Source organism: Nyctereutes procyonoides, unplaced genomic scaffold (assembly GCF_905146905.1).
Source record: "Nyctereutes procyonoides isolate TBG_1078 unplaced genomic scaffold, NYPRO_anot_genome, whole genome shotgun sequence".
NCBI lineage: Eukaryota > Metazoa > Chordata > Mammalia > Carnivora > Canidae > Nyctereutes > Nyctereutes procyonoides.
Window position 1 is genome coordinate 36,967,775 of NW_026575136.1, and position 20,249 is coordinate 36,988,023.

The 20,249-nt window shown below is 49.4% G+C and overlaps 1 protein-coding gene across 5 annotated transcripts in view; it reads right to left on the reverse strand.

The window, feature by feature from the left end:
• Positions 1 to 20,249, reverse strand: part of LOC129495510 (zinc finger protein 516-like) — a 117,543-nt gene that overhangs the window by 80,630 nt on the left and 16,664 nt on the right. The window contains exon 1 of one of the 5 annotated variants that reach the window (XM_055303092.1): positions 3,149 to 3,305. The exons of the other annotated variants lie outside the window; for them this stretch is intronic. The gene's annotated coding sequence lies outside the window, so the exon portion shown is untranslated. Of the gene's footprint in view, positions 1 to 3,148; positions 3,306 to 20,249 lie in introns of those variants that run through there. 5 annotated transcript variants of the gene reach the window in all.

Genomic DNA, 20,249 nt, shown 5'->3' on the forward strand with positions numbered 1-20,249 from the left:
AAAATATGAGTTAACATCAGTATAAACGCTGCCCATAGGTCCTTTTACTAAACTAGAAAGACCGCCAGTCAAATCTTACCTTATGGGGGGATGAAAGAAGCAGATGAACACAATCTAATTATTGATTACATGCAGGAAAGCCCAAGAATAGATGGGGGAGGATATAGGGGTCTTCCCTCCCCAATCATTAATAACATATCCAGAAAAATCCAAAGTAGTCATGGAGACTTTAATAAGAGGCATCTGTGTGAAAATAAGCAGGGGCTGGATGTTTTAATACAAAAAGAAAGAAGCATGCTTTTCCTAGTTCTTTTTCCTTTGCTCTCCAAAATCAATACATCCCTGTCGCTGGCTATTTACTATGTCCAAGTCTTATAGGACGTAGTGACTTTATCAATCTATTTGTCCCTAAAAAAGTGAACTTCTCTAAACTGGAAAAACAAAAAAAAAGGAAGAAGGAAAGAAAAAGGAGGGGAAAAATGAAAAATAACAGGAGCCAGAGCTTGCTCTGTAAGGTTCTGCAGATCAATGTCCGGCTGGACCCCTGGCTGGCCGCGAAGATCGGGGCCCTGAGGGCACATGCGGTCCTGGAACCCCACCGCCACTGCCAGTACAGCTACTGATCCAGTCAACCTTTCCATCAAGAGCTCACATCCCCCAAACTGGGCGCGCGGGTGAAGTCTGCAGCCACCAGAGGCTGCTCAGCATTTTACAAAAATAGAGAGTAAATCATTCGCTTCATTACATGAACCACAAAAGCCGTCAAGTTTTTATGTTGACTTTTTTTCCATGCTGCATCAAGGGGATGAAAACCTAAGTTCTGATCAATTCGGAAGTGCTGAAAACATGGGGGATACCAGAGAAAAATCAAGACTCATAAATTTCTGGTTTTAAAACAAACCTGGAAGACGAGAAGGCTTTAGTAAACTGCAAGGGAAAAAAAAAATATATCCCATTTACAAGCAGAGGATAAGTTTTTACAGAGCGTAAACCCCAAAGTGTAGAAACGATAACCTAGTCAGTGCCTGGCAGAAATTTTTTTTTAACAGAAATTGTCAACTGTGAAAATAAAATAATCCCATGTAGAAACTTGCCATGTTTTCTCAGTAGGTGACACTTCCTGGTCTACTGGACGTAGCTTTCTGAAATCTGTGTCAGTGGACTGTAAACCGTATTTTAACAGAAGTAAGTTCCTATAAATGAACTGTATTTTACTCCATGGAAACCAAGAACAAAAGACAGTACTTGCCCCCCAACACATTCACACTGACCTATTTTTCCAGACTTTTACCTAAAACCAACATTTTTCTCCCAGCCTAAGAACACAGTCTGCAATGAATACCTATCGAACATTATCGCCTTCCTCTCTGCTTTTTGTGAACAGCCGTCAAATAAAGAACTGTGCCCAAGAATACAAAGAGAGATAATTATGTGCAGTAAACCATAAAACATTCTGTTAAACATTACCTTCCGAGGTAGTGCTGTTTAGCAGAGAAGCCAGCCCACCAAAAAAAAATCCCTTCTTTAAGAGCACACCCTGAGAAATAAACATTCCGTGATCAATTTTACTGAATTCTAAGCAACGGCACACCAAACGTTTTCTGTAAAGATACCCTGGACTGAGCTGCTTTTGGTAGGACGGCAGAAAGGCATGCCGCGCAAGAAATTATTTAAGACCCTATTTGCCCTTGTGCGGACACCAATCGATACTTTAGGAGGATCAAAATTAGAAACGGACAGATCTTCCCCAAATGCGTTAGGATCTAAAGCACATACAGGGTAACCAGCTTAAATTTTCCAGATCCATTACCGCCAATAACTACTGTAACATGACCTAGTTTATCACCAACACACAACGCACCTTTGAGAGCAGCTGGATATTTCAGCCTCTTAAGGAGAGCGATCTGTCAGAGAATGTTTACAAAGAGCAATTCTTGACAAGAACATGATGTCACATCGCCCTAGGATTTATCCTGCATCGCTTGTCTAAAAATATATTTTCAAGCACACTTAATGACACATCCCTGCAAGTTCTAACTTCTGAAGATAAAAGACCATGTCTACCTTTCTTGCAAGGAACAAAAAAAAAAAAAGGATAAACACGCAAAATACCACGTTAACTCCCCATAAGAATGGTATTGTGTTATTTGGCTACAGAATTGAAGGAAAGGCCATGTGTGAAGCGATCGTGGAGGAACTCCCAGAAATGGGGGCGGGATGCTTTCGAAGCCAGAACATCTTATCCACCAACAGCTTTGGGGAAAAAGGGAAGGTAAGATAAAGATACAACCCAGCTCGCTTTCGGATCTCAGAGCCCGGGGGACCCTTGGGGAGGGAGATTCGGGGTGGCCGCAGGCATCTCTGCCCTGGGCCCCGGGCGGGACCATCAGGGGATAGAGCACAGTGCTTTATTTAAGGGGCACAGTAGTGTCTCTGTAGCTCACTGCAGCAGGGTCCTCCTTCTCTGTCCCTTCGGCCCCCGCCCCGCCACTCCACCACCCCAACACCCAGCAGCGCGGCAAGCACTAGGTCCCCCAGCCAGTGGTCCAGTGCCTCGGGGGGACGGGCAGGCACTGCCAGGGGACAGACCAAGGTTCTAGGGGTGTGCGGGCCCAGCGAGGGAGCCAAGCGCACAGCTGGGTGTGGACCTGGGACGGGGCCGGGGGGCCTGCTCCTGCATCTAGGGGCAGTGCCATCCACACTGGGGACCCTGGCTCCTGAAAATGACTCTAGAATTCAAGTTTATGGAGACAAACTGGAAATGCCAATTTGGTGGAAGGGGCAGCTCCTCGTAAACATCCTGTTTCGACACGCACAATGCACATGACACACACGACACACACGTCAACAGGAGTCGGTGGCACAGAGATGCCACGTCACAGCACACCTGTGCTGCAGCAGCGGATCCCTCGTGAGCACAGACCTCCCCAAGGGGGAGCGCAAACAGTGGAAGGTGTGCAGTTCACCCGCCAAATCAGCCAAGTACTGGAAAAATAAAATACAATTGCTTTAAAGTGTGTTTCCAACTCAGTCATCCGAATGAACTCCTTTCCGTTACTTCCCAGTCACGACGAAGGAGCCCCTTCCGGTGCCCAGCTCCCCCACAACAACGGCCTCCTGCCCCGGGGGGGGGGCAGGGCCCACCCACCTGAGATGCTGTCAAGGCAGGTAAGGACAGGGTGACTCCTCCCTCCTCTCACGAGGACAAGAGAGGCTCCCGTTGGCTCTGCTCCTCGCCAGACTCCCGGGGTGCTGACCCCGTCCACGCGCCACCTCTCCCGCCTTTCCGGAGGGGTCCCGGGCACCCGTGCCTCTTCGGGGAAGTGTGGATTACTGCTTGAGAAATGCAGGCAAAGAGCTAAGTATAGCTGAGACCTTCCCCGACTAAGGGCCCCCCTCAAAAAATTGTCCCTCTCTGACTCATAAATAACTAAGAGCAACCGGGTCATGCACAGAACCAAACCCCACTCCTGGGGCTGCGTCCACACCCAGGCGTGAGCTCCGGGCAGGTCGGCCCCTGGAGCGGCCCCCGGAGCCTCCGTGGGCAGCACCGCCCCCGCCCCACGGCCTCCGGACTCTCACCCCGTGGGCAGCACACATCACAGTTTGGGTCACCGCCCGCGGCCATGGCCCCCACCCCGCCCCAGAGTGAGCAGGCAGCACCTTGCCTCCGCAAGCGCCACCGACTCTGACCCTCAGGGCTCCGGACCTGGTTTAAACGCCACCACATAGTTTACCCATTTGATGCAATGCACAGGCTCCATTCACTGATTCACGGCTGGGGGGGGGGGGGCAGTCCTAACGACAAATACGGAAATACGGGTTTCTCGGCTCTTCCCTTAACATCAGGACGGGCCGCGGGCCGTTCACATACACGTACACTGCAAATCACCTTCCATGTCTAACTTACACCAAGTTCTGTTTCTTGATTTATTTTTTTCCCCCGAAATCAGTCTGTTGCGCTCACCGTGCCTGGGCACGGAGCACCGGAGGCTTGGCGGGTCAGGCGCACGGTGCTGGCTGTTAATTGTGCAACAGTGCAAGCCACGGAAAGGGAGAAGAGCACCAGGCGCACTCGACACGTCGTGCCACCCAGGGAAGCTGACAGGGCTCACGGGAAGGCCTCACAGCCCGGCCGGGAGGACACCACACACAGCAAAGACACAGACTTTCACACATTTATAGGTGCGCACACGTCCAACCACGTACATGTGGCAAAGAACAAACATCTGCCTAAGATCCTTGCATGTCCACCTCCTTCTTCGTAGGCTCTCGGAAAGTGGCTGCAGGACCCGTCCGGGATCGTCAAGCTGCTTCCCCTCAGGCGGAACCTCCTGGTGTTTTACGTGAACACACAACACGTGCTCTCTTGGGTAATGACCACCTTCTCCAGCATGCTAAAGTCTCCCAAGGGAAACTGTACTAAAGAGAGGCCCTGCATAAGCATCAGGGGACCTTTCCACATTAGGACAAGAGTCAAACTCTGCTTTCAGGGGAAATCCGCAGGCTCTGATGTGGAGCTGGGGGTAGAAGGTTCTGGAAAAAGCAAACTTTTTCCTTGTTTTCAAACACAGATCTGCTCCTTTCGGGAGATGCCGATCCAGTCTTGCCTTCTAATGGAGTAATTCCCACCAGGGTCACACTCTGAAAGCACAGCTTCCCTAGGAAACACATGGAAAATAGCACTCTGCTTCGCAGGGGGTGAGCCGCTCACCTGCTGTCAAGCCTCTACGGTCCTCACAGCTTGTTTGAAATGAAATCTGCGCCTAGGAAATGCCTAGCCAGTGTGCTGCGAGCACCGCGGCCGCCTATGTGCCCACACTGGCTTCCTCAGGATGCACACAGTAGCAATAACTCACTTTGGCCAAGCTGGATGTGCGGCCCTGTCTCTGCAGGGGCCACACTCCTACAGAGAAGCCTCCAGAACAGAATCTCAGTCGCATTGTTCTAGAGGTTCCCGGTTTTCTCGGCAGCATGCACACTGGCAGCACACCCACCCACTGGGCACAGACCCTCGCCCCACGCACGCCTCTTGTCACAGAGGGGCACCCCGAGGAGGGGCCTGAGCACACCGAGGGGGTGGCTGGGCGCACATGAGCAGTTTCCTGCCCGACACCTGCACAGAACACCAGTTCTCTCGCTTGGTTTTTTTTGGAAGGGGCAGAAAGGATTTTTCAGGCCCCCTGGACTCCAGTGGCCAGCGATGGTTCACAGCGGCCACAGAACCAGGGAGAGACAGCTCTTCTAAGAGGTAGCTGTCCCCACCACAGCAGGCCCCGTCTTTCTATGCAGCAGGTAACTGCCGGCATCCTCCGGGGATCGGCCGTGGCATGCCCAGCTCTCTGTGCCGCCACAAACCAGAAACAGGAGCGCTGGTCCGGCATGCGGCAACGCGTGCACAAAGCCACCTGCGGCCTCCTCACCAGCCAGGGGACCCAGGGTGCCTGGGAACCAACTGTTTGAGACCACCCTATGTCTTACGGCATTTAAAGGAGATTTAGGTGGAGTCATTTGCCACATACGGTCCCACAGTTGTCAGAAATGTACTCAAAGGACGTTTGCAGACTTGTATTCCAAATGTAGAGTAAGAAAATGTACATAAAGTCCTTAGAACAGTGCCCAGGCCATAAGGGGCACTTGGCAAGGGGAGGTGCCCCGCCCCTGAGGCCCCAATTCCGAGGTTCAGTAGCAGTGTGAATGATCACACGGAAGCACCTGGGACCCAGTACCCGCTCACCACCCCACACAGGAGCAGCTCCTGCTACGGGAGTCCCGAGGCCCGCATCCTAGGTCTGCTTACTTGGGGTCAACAGATATTCGGAGTGCCCACCGCAGGCTGGGGCAGCCACCAGGTGCTGCTCACACCTGGGCAAGTGTGTGGCACATCTGGGCATCTATACCTGCAGAGGGAAGGTCCTAGGCTCATCTGTCCAGGTGGAGATGCTAAGAAAACTCCCTGCTCCCTCCTCCTCTGGCACTATAGCCAAATGATTACCCCCCAAGTACAGAGATAAAACCTATGAGCTCTCCTTTCCACCCTATTTGACATCAAAATATCTTTTAGATTAAAATCAAACTTATTAGTATTCTCCTTTGGGCTCATAAACTTATTCTCAAAGTGTTTTCGCTCCCAAAGTGCTCTCCAGGCATCAGTGGTGAGCCTGGGGTCCCCGATGGAGGGGACTCCATATGGGGCTTCAGTTCTCCAAATTTGGGAGACTCCATCCAGCAAATTTGAATCACACCATGGCACCACTTTCACCAAAGGACAGCAACACACACAATTACCAGAAAAAAAGAAAGAAGAGTTGGTGCTCCAGTACATCTCCTTATAAGGAATGCAAGCTTACTGCACTTCAGCTTCTAGAATGTCCCTTTAGGTGAAACACAGCACGGGGGCCTGAGCCCATGCACATCCCAGCACACGGCAAGCAGGCAGGCAAAGACTGGGATCTGCTGGGTACAAACCCGCCCAGTGAACACAAAACCTCTCCCCCCACGGACACCAATGGACATTCCCTCCACGAGTGATGGAAGGACTGACATCCAGGAGTTCAGCATTAATGGGTCCACACAAGGGGATGCCTCCCAGGAGGGACGGGCAGCTGCCAGTCGTCCCCATGCTCTCCGCCCCGCACACCCCGCAGCAGACGCTGTGCAAACGTGCTGCTCCCATGTAAACAATGTCCCTCAGGCCACACTTGCCCAGATAACAAAATGAAACTGCCTCAACACACACACACACACACACACACACACACACACACACACACGAGCACTGGGCTTGAGGATTTGCTCACATGACCGGCGCTCAGGAAAAATTCTTGAGCTTTTGGTCCACTCTACTCTGATCCCCATGAGCTGATAAACAGGACGCTCCCGTTAAGCTTCAGGCAGGTGGTCTTGTCGAGCTATTTCCCCATTTCCCACCAAACTCCTTCAAACATTTTTCCTGCCATGTCAGGAAAAGTGACCCCACACCAAGGTCAAAGTGAAAACTATTGTCTTAGCTTAAATACTCTCAGTCCCAGGTCTGCAAAACACACATCCAACAGATTAAACAGGAAGCTACCCTAATCAACCCAAATTTGACTTTCCTGTGACCAAGTCAAGAGAGTAACAAAACTGTCCTGATGCACCCTGACCAAGGCTGCTGCCCTCAGGAAAGGAGCTGAAACGCCCCCACTCCCGGACCTCTCCGACAGCCTGAGCTCGTCCCAAGTTCATTTTTCAAGTGATGATACTTTTTTTTTTTTGAGATGTTATATATTTTTAGTTTCTTCCCAATTTATTTTTGTTTTTTTTCCTCTATTAAGTGACTATACTTTTAAGAAAAGTTTGCTATTTTTTTTTTAGTTTGCTATTTTTTTAAAAGATTTTATTTATCCATTTGACAGAGAAAGAGAACACAAGCAGGGGAAGAAGAGGGAGAAGCAGACTTACTACTGAGCTCCATCCCAGGACCCCAGGATCATGACCTGAGCCGAAGGCAGCTGCTTAACCGACTAGGCCACCAGGTGCCCCTGCTACTGCTTTTAAGAAAAAAATGAACTACTGTAAATGCACAGAAATGGATGTTTCCAGGAGACATGCAAGCACCCTCGGGCAGAGGCCTGTAGAACATGGCAGGAGCCGCCGCTGCAGACAGGAGGCTTCTTGCCCCCTCTATGCACAGTGGCCAGTGGGAACAGCAGGTCAGAGTATCTAACTGCCTCTGCTGTGATCGCCTAGACTGGCCACCAACTCATCACCACTGAAAACAGCTGTGGTGGTTTTCTCCTGGCGTGCTATGCTCCACACACAGGTCATGCCTCTGGCCACCAGAGATGCCATGCCCCGTGGGTGGCTTGGTCTTCTGCTGGACCATGGATCTGAAGGGCAGCCCTGCACCTCATCCCACACTGCCTGCATTTACAAAGCTGACCCTCAGATCAGGGCTGAGTGTGCCTACCAATGCTGACCTATCCACTAAGCTGCTGTGCCAATCAAAAGAAGCATTTCATTGACATCTCAGTTTGCTTGGTTTGCAAGTGTTATAGTGCATGCCACTGCTCTCACCCAACTGGAAAGGCATTCCATGTATACTTGACAATGAGCTTTAAGATGGACACTTGCAGGGCGCCTGGGTGGCTCAGCGGTGGAGCATCTGCCTTTGGCTCAGGGCATGATCCCAGGGTCCTGGGATCAAGTCCCACATTGGACTCCCTGCAGGGAGCCTGCTTGTCCCTCTGCCTATGTCTCTGCCTCTCTCTGTGTGTCTCTCATGAATAGATAAAATCTTTTAAAAAAAAAAAAAAAGACACTTGCAAACATCTCTTACCATCTAAAAGAAAATATTTCTGCTGGATGAACCATAAGCAGCGCATGGAAGTCTTTCCTCTCAACCTGAGGTTGCACATACTTTTCTAAAAACAGGAAGACAGGTAGAGATCCTCCTAAATCAGATCTCATGCACTCCATCTTTCTGTGGTCATGCAACGTGTCCTCGTATCCAGGCTCAGGAACCAGAATTCATGGCAGGGTCGCGGAGCGTTCCTGGAGGCTCTGGCCGTGTCTCAGGCTGGTAGCTGGGGACCTCGGGAGGCCTGCTGACAGGTGCCAGGTCACCAGGGGCAGGAGTGCAAAGCCTCAGTGTCAATGTGGGATACGGGGCGGGGAGGGAGATGTGCCAGTCTCCAGAGCCTGGCAAGGCCTCTTCTGCTCCCCATGCTTGGTCACTTCACTTACAAAGAAGGTCACAGGTTTCCATTTATTTTTCCCATTTAAAAAAAATTATTTAGTGACATGTCTTTTGAAACCTGAGATTCATCATGGCTCCCTTGGGACACAGGCAGGGCCAGGTGTGGGTGGGCCCAGCATCCCAGTGACAGAGGGGGGAATGTGAGGGGGATGTAACCCCAGCTGTGTCCCAGGAAGGCAACAGCCACCCCCACATCTGCTGGCGACCTCAGGACAGGACAGGCCCCTGAGTTCTCTGGGCACCCAAAGGCCCTGTGCCAGACACTGGAGCCCGACACATGCAGTGGGCAATCTCATAGACCACACGTTGGGCAGTGGCTCTTCTATGTGTGGGTCCTTTGACCAAAGCACTGGCTTTTTTCCGACTATGTCCCTGACTAGAACAAGCATTTCAGAGCTACGAGTGCTGAGAGACCATGTGCCGTCCCTGGACACTTCGGATGCACTAAGGAGGAAGGAACATGAAAGCCTTTATTCTCGGGCAGGAATACTTTAGTCCAAGAAACTCAGAGGAAGGAGTCTTTTAAAAACTCAACCCATCATCTCCCATGAGCCAAGGAGTCCATGCACATCCCAGAAACGGGTGGATGCTGCCCCTTTGCAGACGGCACAAAGGAGGAAAGCTCCAGAATCAACTGTGATGTGCAGGAGGAGGACACAGACTCAGGTACAGCCTCCTTGCTCAGACCAGCACAGCCAGCACAGATAGAGGAAGTGGTGTTGGAATGACCAGCAGATGCAAGGAGGTCAGAAGACAACCTGCGGGGCACACTTGGTGGGTCCGTGGCCTCCCCACTGGATGGACAACAATCCACAGATCAGCTGCCCTGAGGCCTCCACATGTCCAGGTGCAGGGACGTCGGCAGGGCACACAGCCGGAGGCAGCCCGGGGTCCCGGGAGGGCAGGAGAGGCTCTGGCAGGAGACGAGGAAGGATGCCGACAAGGCCCGGGGCACACACACACACTGTAGTTACAGCAGGTGTCAGCGCAGGGACGTCGGGAACGCCAGACGACTCCGTCCACCCAGAATTACTGTGAAATGGTGATGAAACGGCGCTGCCCTGTACGCTGGGCCAACACACACCACGTCTTTCAAAATGGTCATTCAAAATAATAAAATGTGAGCATCTGGAAAATCATGCACACATATACACATGTGGATGTACATATGGGGGGTGAGTTCATCCTTATCTTCCAGTGTGTTTTCTAAATGTTTGCAGATAGAACCTGTGCAGATTTGTGTGTGGGGGTGATGGGAGTTGTGTGTTTATTTCCAGTGGGCCTGCTTGCAGGCACCTTGAAGATGTAGTATATCAAGTTTTCTGTCATCACACTGTTTTTTTCCTAAGACCAGTTTGTTACTGTTCTTTTAGTATGTGTTCTCATAAATAGTGAGCTTGTATTAAAGTAGGGCATTTTTTTCCTAATTAAAAAAAAAAATCACTTTTGTGTTCTGTAAAAAAAAAAAAAAAAAGAGCTGTTGCCCTATTTAAATAAAGTATCCTTTGCCTGTTAAGAATACACCAATAAAACAAAGTTACAGAAAAAAACAAAACCAATCTGTGAGGGGTGGACACCAATCCCCAAGCAAGGGAAGGTGCACGATGCTGTGGAGCCGTCCAGCCAACCCAAGAGACAGAGCTGCCCCCCGGTCCAGGGACCGCGGGCCCTCGTGGCATCCTCCGGAATCTCCATGCACTCACGTGAGGCCCCACGCCGGCCGCTGCTCAGATGCACAGGTAACAGCGCCTCCCGCGTGCCAGGTGCCATGCCAAACACATCGGTGCCTGTCCACCAGGCCCTGTGTGGTAACCATGGCCACGCTCTCCCCATAATGGACAAGGAAACCTGAGCCCAGAGAGGGTAAGCACGCTGTTGAATGCCACACGGCGCAGAGGTAGCCGGACAGGGGGTTTCAGTGCTGGACCCCTCTGGCGGTCATGGGAGGTTTGGGTGGCTTGTGGGTGCGTCCTTGGCCCGGGGGAGCAGCAGAGCACAGCTCCACACCTGCAAGGCCAAGATGCCACCTTGCACAACAGCGGCTGGAACGGAGTGGGCAGCAGGCAAAGACTGCCGGAGGACCCAAGGGAAGAAACTTCTAGAGCCAGAAACAGAGTCCTGATGGGGGAAGAAGAGAGGCTGTCCACATCCCTCAGCTCCCACCCTGGAGGAGCACAGGCACTAACTCCACGAAACACCAGCCGCACTCCTGGGCCACGCCAACCACCGACGCCCCTTCTGACTTTCCAGGTCCCTCATGAAACTCCCAGGGTCCTGTGGGTGCAAATACCAACCCGAGCTCCTGTGAGGTATCTCATTTAGGGCGTCCACCACCAGGATCACCTGTCTCTCTCCCAGAACCCTGTGAGGAGGCCCTGGCTCCACCCCCAAGGGCCCTCCACCCACCGCCACCCACCGCCGGCCCTGCTGCCCCGCGACTACCCTAGGAGGCTGTAGAAGCACAGGACGGAGACACTGTGGCCAGAGCCTTTTGTCCCCCTGGGGCTCCGGTGAGCTCCTCAAGGGGCCATGCACCCCGTGTCGGCACCACGCACCGGCCGGGCTGCCCTCTGTGACTCTGGGGTCCGCACTGCAGGCCGTTTCCTCTGCACAGGAGGTGTTCAACAAGGCCCTGCCTGGCGTCCAGGGGGAGAAGCCAGCATGGGACAGTTCAGAGGGCCAGACCCCGACACCCAGGACCCTGGGAGCACCAGTGTGGGAGCCACAGACACCAGGCAGAGGTCCAGGTCCATCCAGCGGGAGAGGGGTGCGAGAGATCCAGGGTCAGGGAGGGGCTGGCCTAGAGGGAGAGTATGCAGAGGGCAGAGGGGACTCTGAATCAGGGGGATGGTGCCATGAAGACGTCCCTGGAGGGACACACAACAGCCCCCACCCCAGCAGGTGGCGAGGACGGGGGTCGTGAAGGGCCAGGAAGACAGGCCAGGGGACAGGCAGTGAAGCAATTGAGCTTGAGGAAGGCCCTCGCCCTCCAGACTACCTCACATCAGACTCAAAGGCCACAGGAAGCCACCCAAGTCCTGGCACGAGTAGGTGACGAGGAGCTGGAGAGCTTGTCCCCAGAGAGGAGGGGCCACAGACACCAGGGGATGGTGAGGGCAGAGGCTACGTGTGGGGCCCGCCAGAGGGTGACAGGCAGACGGGGAGCAGGGCCCTGGGACGTGGGTCGGGCCTGGGGATGACCCGCTCCTAGAAGCTGGGGGCCAGGACCAATGGAGAATGGTTGGCCGCTCTGCTGGCCTCAGAGACCAAGCGGCGGGGCACCCGCCTTGGCCGGCCTCCCTGCCCCCCCCCCCCCCCGATGGCAAGCACCTGGGGGCAGAAAGAGCCAGGTCTCCCCGGCGGCCGCAGGTGACAACACAACTCAGAACTCAGAGCACGCCTGCCGGCAGCGCGCCCCAGCCCCGTCCAGGGGTGCTCTCTCCGTGACCCCCCCCCCAGACATGCCTCATCAAATCCATTGAGAGAGTCCGATGCCCACTTTTGCAATGCGCCTGGGCGGCCTCAGGTTTGAAGCAGAAGTTTGGTAACTTCCTGCACTGGCAGACACGTTCAAACCGTAAGTACATTCAATTCCTGATTTTTCTGTCCCCAAAAGAATTCATTTCCACATAGAAAGTAACCCCACGCATCCCAGCCTCCCGAGGCGGCCTGCCGCCGGCCGGTCCACGGATCCCCAAGCACCCCCTGGCCCTGGACCGCCCTCCCGAGAGGGGGCGGGCAGCGTATCCCAAACTTCGGCCTAGACAGACTGCCCCTCGGGGGGCCTGTGAGACCCGCACCGGGCCCCACAGGGAGGGCTCCACGTCTGGGGACCCCTGGGGCCAGAGGACCACAAGGCTGGCTGGAGCCCGCCCTGACGGGATAGAAAGCAGAAGCTCTTCTTCGGCTGCCACAGAAATATGTTTAGTTTATCTGAAATGAAAGACACCAAAATTAAGATCGGCGATGGCCTTCGACGTGTGTGATGTGGGGTGGCCCACAGTGGCTCAGAAAGCTGTCTCACGAGCTGCGGGTACAGCAGGGACTCCGAATCGGGGGGGCCGAGTCCTCAAAGGGCAGCCCTGGGCGTCCGGACTGTGTCGAGCGCCCCGCCACGCGATTGGGGCCTCTGCAGCCATAACAGGCCCGAGGTCCCCACCAAGACCCCCCCCCACTGCCCAGGACGTGAAGAAAGGCGCTGCAGGTCCCCCCTCCAACACTCCCACGTTCAGCTCTGTGCTCAGAATGGGCAGCGCCTCAGTGGCCCCCCAACTGGGAGAAAGCCTCCTCCCAGCACAACGTAAAATGAGCAAAGCGTGCAGAGCAGTGAAGTCACCAGCCCAAAATTACACCCAAACTTATTATTATGAGGGATTTGCTGTCCTGTTTTTTTATATTACCAAAAAAGCGACCCTCATCATACCTTTATATTTAGAGGGCTCTTTAAAAATAAGTTTCAGCAAAGATCTATGAATGTATGTATTGTACCCGGGGGACAGTTACAAGAAAGTACTCATGATTTTAGTTACATATTTTCCCTTCTACATTGAAATAACCAAAGACCTAGTAATACTTTCCACTACTGCATTTAGGGTAAAAGTGTTTTCTTTCAGTGTAACAAGAAATTAAATAAAATTACTGGGTTGAGCCAAGGGAAGACATTCACTCTTTAGATAAAAGGAATGGTGGTGATGGGAGTCCTCTGACCAGAAACTTTAATATTTTTAAAAACATAATTTAATGTTGGTATGACACAGAAACTTCAGTTCCTATTTTTATCCTAGAAAGCTCTGGAGTCTGACAGGTTAAGTCCCACTGTCCTCAGAAAACCAGACATGGTCGACTTAGGTTCCTTTCAACTGATATTCATTAATTATAAAAAACCAATGTGGGCACTGAATTGTATACTCAGTAATCATGAAATGCCAATTTTTACATTACATCTACTTTGCATCTACTACATTTTATACAAAATGCTAAATTAAAAAGTAGAGATTATAAATGCTTGAAGTCACTTAAAATGCCTTCATATTCTATTCCCAGAAAAAAATCATAACACAAAATATAAATGCCATTTTTAGGCATCTAAACTATTGTCCCACTTATGGACAACATGCTAATCTTGAAACAGCACTGTCCCAAAAGATGATGAGATTTGTAGATGTCCGAGGTCATCACCAGAATCCACAAACTGTTTAAACAAGTGTTGGGTTTTGGGTTTTTTTCCTCCCTAGACAAGGCCGCCAATTTTCACGCGCCAGATTTGGAACGGTCTGTCTGAGGATCACCCTGCTGCACTCTGCATGCTCTGCTGGGAGTTCTCTGCGCCAACAAACTTTAAAAAAGCATTTTTTTTCCCCTCCCTCAACTGTTCACTGAGCTCAGGAACATGTCGAAAGTTTCAGGACACAAACTGTAAGTCATATACATAAAGAACATGAAGAAGAGTTCCACAGAGGGTGCATCTCCATCCCACGTCGACACGCCTTCCCACAGCCACTCTCTGCACTCGCTGCTTGAGAAACCCCAAGTTCAAATTACTTTAGATCCAGCATTTATTTAACTGACACTGTGGCTTCTGGATCTGAGGAAAAATCAGCTTTGGAATGTCCCACTTCTTCCTGCCTGGAAATTCCATACGAGTCCTATTCTGTGCTCTCTGGTTTATTCTGAGAATTTTAATCCATTTCATTTTTTGTTACAAATATTTCACAGGCAGCCTTGGCCAAAAGTGCTCAAGTTCTAACTTAATTCACATTAAGAAGGTCTTACCTATGATTTTCGATAAACCTTATGTACCGTGAGGCCCATCCTGCCCTGGAAAATGTTTCCACAAAGCTCAATAAACCTGATTTCAGAAATTCCTTCTATTTCCCTTACTTTTCTGAGCAGTGTTCTTCTTTAAAAGTATTTTTGTAAGCTGACTGATTAAAAGACACATTTCTGAAGCTGCATCCTACCCACATCAAAGATGATGATTTACATTATTCCTCATCAATCTATTGGCCAAAAGAAATAAGAAACAGGAAAAAGATACTATTAAAAACTCTTATTAAAGGGGCACCTGGGTGGCTCAGTGGGTGAGCATCTGCCTTTGGCTCAGGTTGTGATCCCGTTGTCCTGGGATCCAGTCCCGCTTTGGGCTGCCCACAGGGAGCCTGCTTCTCTCACTGCCTAAGTCTCTGCCTCTCTCCTGGTCTCTCTCATGAATAAATAAAATCATAAAAAAAAAAACCTCTTACTAAAGAAAAATTTAGCAGAACACATGACGTATCATCAGCCCAGATACTATTACGGTCACCAAACCCTCTACCCTGAGAACTCGCAAGGAAGGCATCCTCTGCCACCATCGGGACACACGGCAAGGCTGAGCTGTGCATCTCCGGCCACGTCTGGCACCTGGCAAGAGACAGAGGCAACCCCACAGCGGGGGCTCTCCCCAGGCCTTACGCCCACATCCCAGGATGGATGTGTGGCCTTGGCCTTGTCATCTGAATCTGTGGCCCCTCCTATTCCCACAGGAGAGTGAGAGCTGGTAACCCGCAGGGTGTAAGGCTCTTCCAGCTGGACAGCTGGTTCCGTGGGGGTGCACGCCAGGCGCTGCTGGCACCTGGGGTCCACTGGGCCTCCCCCGCCCTCACGATAGCAGGTACATTGCCAGCTCACCAGGACTTCACCTTCCAATGGGAACCACTCACTCCTGGCTCCTCTTCCCTGGCCTCACGGGCTCTAGACTAGCCCCAAGCACCATCTTCTTTGATCATCTGCCCAGAACACACCCCTTCTTCACCTCCCCACTGGGGAGCGCCCTGCAGCAGGCCACCGAGGAGTCATGCAGAACAAACCCCGCCGCTGGTGACAACAACCTCTTGGACGGAGCCCCAAGTCCTCCCGATGATCCAGAGCCATGATTCTGCCTGCAATGACCTCTCCAACCTCACCCTCCGGCTACCCACCATGCATCACATATGCTTACACACACACCCCACTCAAGGCTCTGGCACCCCTCCCTAAGCAGGGATCTAGCGTCCTCACCAGCATGTCCTTTTCAATCTACTTAGAAAGGTAACAGCACCTAATAAAAGGATGACTCAAAGAACTCAGAAAAAATGAAAATGAAAGACATCTGATCATTATCACTACATCCAGTAAGCACAGCAGCATAAATATAATCGAGTCTAAATAACTGATCTACACAGAAAATAAACACGTAATTCTTATGTTTCCTGAACTAAAATATGTAAGGTAAAAAATCATAAATTGACAACAGTAGACTCAATCCCCTGAAAAGGAATTGCAAGAGCGATGTGTGGAGGGGGAGGAGATGGAGAAAGAGCAGAAGGTAACAGAAGTAGCCCATTTCTTCATCTTTCCCAAAGAGGAAGTCAAATTATATGGTTACTGAACTTGATAAATTGAGAAACACAGGTTTAAGCAAAAGTTATAAATATAACCACCAGCATAACTAAAAACATCAGACTTTCTGCAGGCTTCCTTCTGACTTCAAGAATTAAAGAAGAAATATATAATCCACAGACCAACAGACTTTTAGAAAATAAAAAAGGAAGAAAACATAGAGAAGACAATTTTTTTTTTAACTTAGGAAAGAGGACATCTGTTTCAATAAAATTATAAACGGAACAAATTTATTAAGGAAGACTCCATGATTGGGGAAAAACAAAAATCTAACTATGTGCTCTCTCCAAGAGACACCGAAAACTAAGGAACACACAAAAGTTGGGCCCAGAGACGAAATACACCAGAAAAAGAAAAAAACACGAGCAACAGTGAAAATGAAAATACCATTAAAAGTTTAATTCACAGTATAAAAAGGCACTCAATGCAGAGAAGTCACATCTACTAAGGGGAAAAAAAAAACACAAGAATATAGTTGTCCTAAAAGCTGTAAGTCGAATAACAGAATAAAATACATAAATCCCAATGAGTATATGGAAAGACCAACAAGAGAAAATAGATCTGGGAGAAATGACGAAACTCTCCAAAACACAGATTAAAAAGGAAAAATAATAAAGGACTTGCTTGCAGCAAAGGGGAAGGCATGCAGGACCCACAGGCTCAGCCTCCTCCACGCGTGCCAGACGAGCGGCAACCCCACCGCCAAGACGGACAAGGCCCCTCCGGGCTCCGCTGCTCAGGAGCCCGCAACGACCCGGTACGACGGCACCAACAGGAGCAAGTAAGAGCAAGACCAAAACTAACAACACTTCAGCCACTTGGAAAATCTGAAATTCTCCGCAACAACTCCCAGGGCAGAGCTCACACCCAAAACCCCTCCTGCAACCAACCCAGGTCCAAACCTACTGGGACACAAAGAAAGCTAAACCTTTAGCTACAGAGATTAAAAAATAAGGAAGACATATAAATGAAACCCTCAATTCAAAAAGTAACAAAGAAACAAACGTCTTAAATTTGAATTTTAAAAAGTAGCAATACATGGTTCACTCTCCAAAAATACAAAATAAATAAATAAATAAATAAATAAAAAGTAGCAATACGTAAGAAAAAAAAACAGTCAAACTGATAAATCAGTAACTATCCCTTTGGTAACTCTAGCAAAGGAGTTAAAGGACTAGCCAGCCTAATTTAAACACTTCCTTTTTTAAAAAAAAAAAAAAAAAGATTTTATGTATTTATTCATGAGAGACACAGAGAGAGAGAGGCAGAGACACAGGCAGAGGGAGAAGCAGGCTCCCTGTGGGGAGCCCGATGGGGGACTTGATCCCAGGACCCTGGGGTCATGCCTGCGCTGAAGGCAGATGCTTGACCACTGAGCCACCCGGGTGCCGCTAATTTGAATACTTTTAAAAAGTCAGGATAGGGGAGGGTATTAGGTGTAATGACCAACAAAAGAATAAAAACTGAAATAATACAATGTTTTCAAAACTCTGGGTGAAGATATTGATGAGATGAACGAAAGAAATGATTGATTTTTTAGTAAAATATAAGTGGTCAACATTTACTCAGCAATCGACAGAAAAAGTAACCAGACCAACAATCATGTAAGAAATCAAAAGATGTTAGATTCCTCTAGGACTCACATGCGAAAGAAATTGGTCAAATTCACACATCTTTTGAGAAACATGGAAGACACGGGCTATTTCGATGCTGCTGCAGCAAAAGGAATTTTCAGAGTGTAAGAGATAAAAGAGATAAACAGACACTTGGAGCACAAAGCACAAGGACCACTGCCCTAAGAAAACAACAAAGTCTGGATAACTGGGTGGAAAACTGACCAAGAAAATAAGCAGGCGATTCACATGAGAAACCAAATGATCTAGAAACATTAAGGAAATGCTCAACATATTCAAATTTTTAACACAACGAGTTATTTACCTTGTGTGATCACAAGGCCAAGACCTAAAGGATGACACGGAGTGCCGACAGAGAGAAAGCCATCACTCCCCTGGATGTAACATAGCATATCAGTATCTTTGCTGAGATATCTGACAATACCTCAACAATTAAAATGCCCCTTCTTGGCGCGCCTGCTGGGCTCATTCAGTAGAACATGCAACCCTTGATCCTGGGGTCATGAGTTCAAGCCCCACGTTGGGCAGAGACCTTATTTATCTTATTTTTTTAATATTTAAATCCAATTTGCCAACATATAGTACAACACCCGGTGCTCATCATGTCACATGCCTTCCTTAATCGCATAGACCTTACTTAAAATAAATAAGTAAAATGAAAGGTTCCTTCTTGACCAAAATTCCACTCCAGGGAACTCATCCTAAAAAAATACTCCCACAAGCACAAAGACCTATGTATCAGAGAGGTTTGCTGCATCCTATGAAGGAAGGGGAGCAGCGCAAACACAGGGCAGAGGAGAGAGGAGGGGCAGACGCCCCGCTGGAGGGTGGGTGCTGGCTGCCTCTACTGGCTGCTCAGATGGGGGAGAGCTGGGCCACACTGAGCATTGGGCATTTGGAAATCAGTGCAATGTGTGCAAAAAGCTGCACTCTACACACCTCTTGAAGAGAACAATTATTATTATAATTGTATATATTTAAAAAATGAGTTGCAGGGGTGCCTGGGGGGGTTCAGTTGGTTAAATACCATACTCTTGATTTCTGCTCAGGTCATAATCTCAGGGTCTGGGGATGGAGCCCCAGGTCGGGCTCTGTGCTCAGCAGAGAATACGCTTGAGGATTCTCTCTCTCTCCCTCTGCTCATGGGCACACTTGTGCACACACTCTCTCTAAAATAAATAAATAAATCTTTAAAAAAAAATGAGTTGCAGAAAAACTCACATGTGGTCCCATTGTAATGTTCTGAATTAAAGTTTATACATTAAAAATCTTAATATGTTTATTAAGCTCATGTATTTCAACGCCAAAGACAGTGACGGACCTACAGAAGGCGCTCAACAAATAGTAACAGGCATACAGTAAAATGGTATCTGCATTGTGAAATGTCTAACATGTTTTTTTCTCAAAATGCAATTTCCTCTTTAAGTTGTAAATATCCTCTAGGCAAAAATGATGAAAACTTCATAGTCTCCAAACTAGGCATTTTGTATAATTATCCTCAAAGACACAGTTTAATTTAGGCAGGGAGAACACTACCCTACATATTTGGCTCTAACTAAATTGCTCAAATACGTTGCTGAGAAATCAAGTAATGTGTTACCTGCTGTGAATCGCACACCACCCACCCCACGCCCCCTCCACGGTACTAACGCAAAAGTATGCCTCTTTCTACCACTTTGTGGACTTCTGAGTAACTTATTTTTTCAAATCTCTGTATCTATCTTAAAAGCAAAGTGCTCATGTCTCTCTTCCTCCCCTAACGCGAGACAAAGAGACAGTGTAAGATACTGGGTACTAGTTGTCAAAATTTAATTCTGTGTAATTAAATAATTAACACATGTAGCTTCATATTAATTCCCTGGAATAATGACATTTAGATCAAGGCACTGCCAACAAGGGGACTTCTGCGGAAGAAACAAAATCAACACTGCAGGGTTCTGGGAAAGGAAGCATGCCTGCTTCCAGCCGCCACAGTTCCTGACACCTGAAATGTAGGATCTCGTCCATATTCTTAGTCCAATCTCAGACTTTAAAGCGAATTAAACAAACTGACTTTCAGATAAATATAAAAGAAACCATGCCCTCAGAGATTCAACGTAAGCCTGCAGTTCTGTTTCTGTTCTCCACTAACCCCCAAATCCAGCCAAGAAAGGGTATTTTAATCAGAAGGCTTTATCGTGATACTGAAGTCCCACCAACCAGCAGATCTTGGTTCACAGGCCTGGACAGAAACGGTCTAAGCTCCTGAGCCCCCAGAGGCACAGCCAAGAGGGGGTGACCAGCTATGGAGGCTTTAATCATTTTCGAGATAAGGGCCCACTGATGAAATCTAACTCAATGAGATGCATGCGGATTCGCAAAACATCTCCAAGAATTTTAGGTCAGCACACCAGCACCTGGCAATCCTAACAGAGAAGGCTGACGTTTCTCTGTTAGGCAGCAATACCCCTTCACCTGAA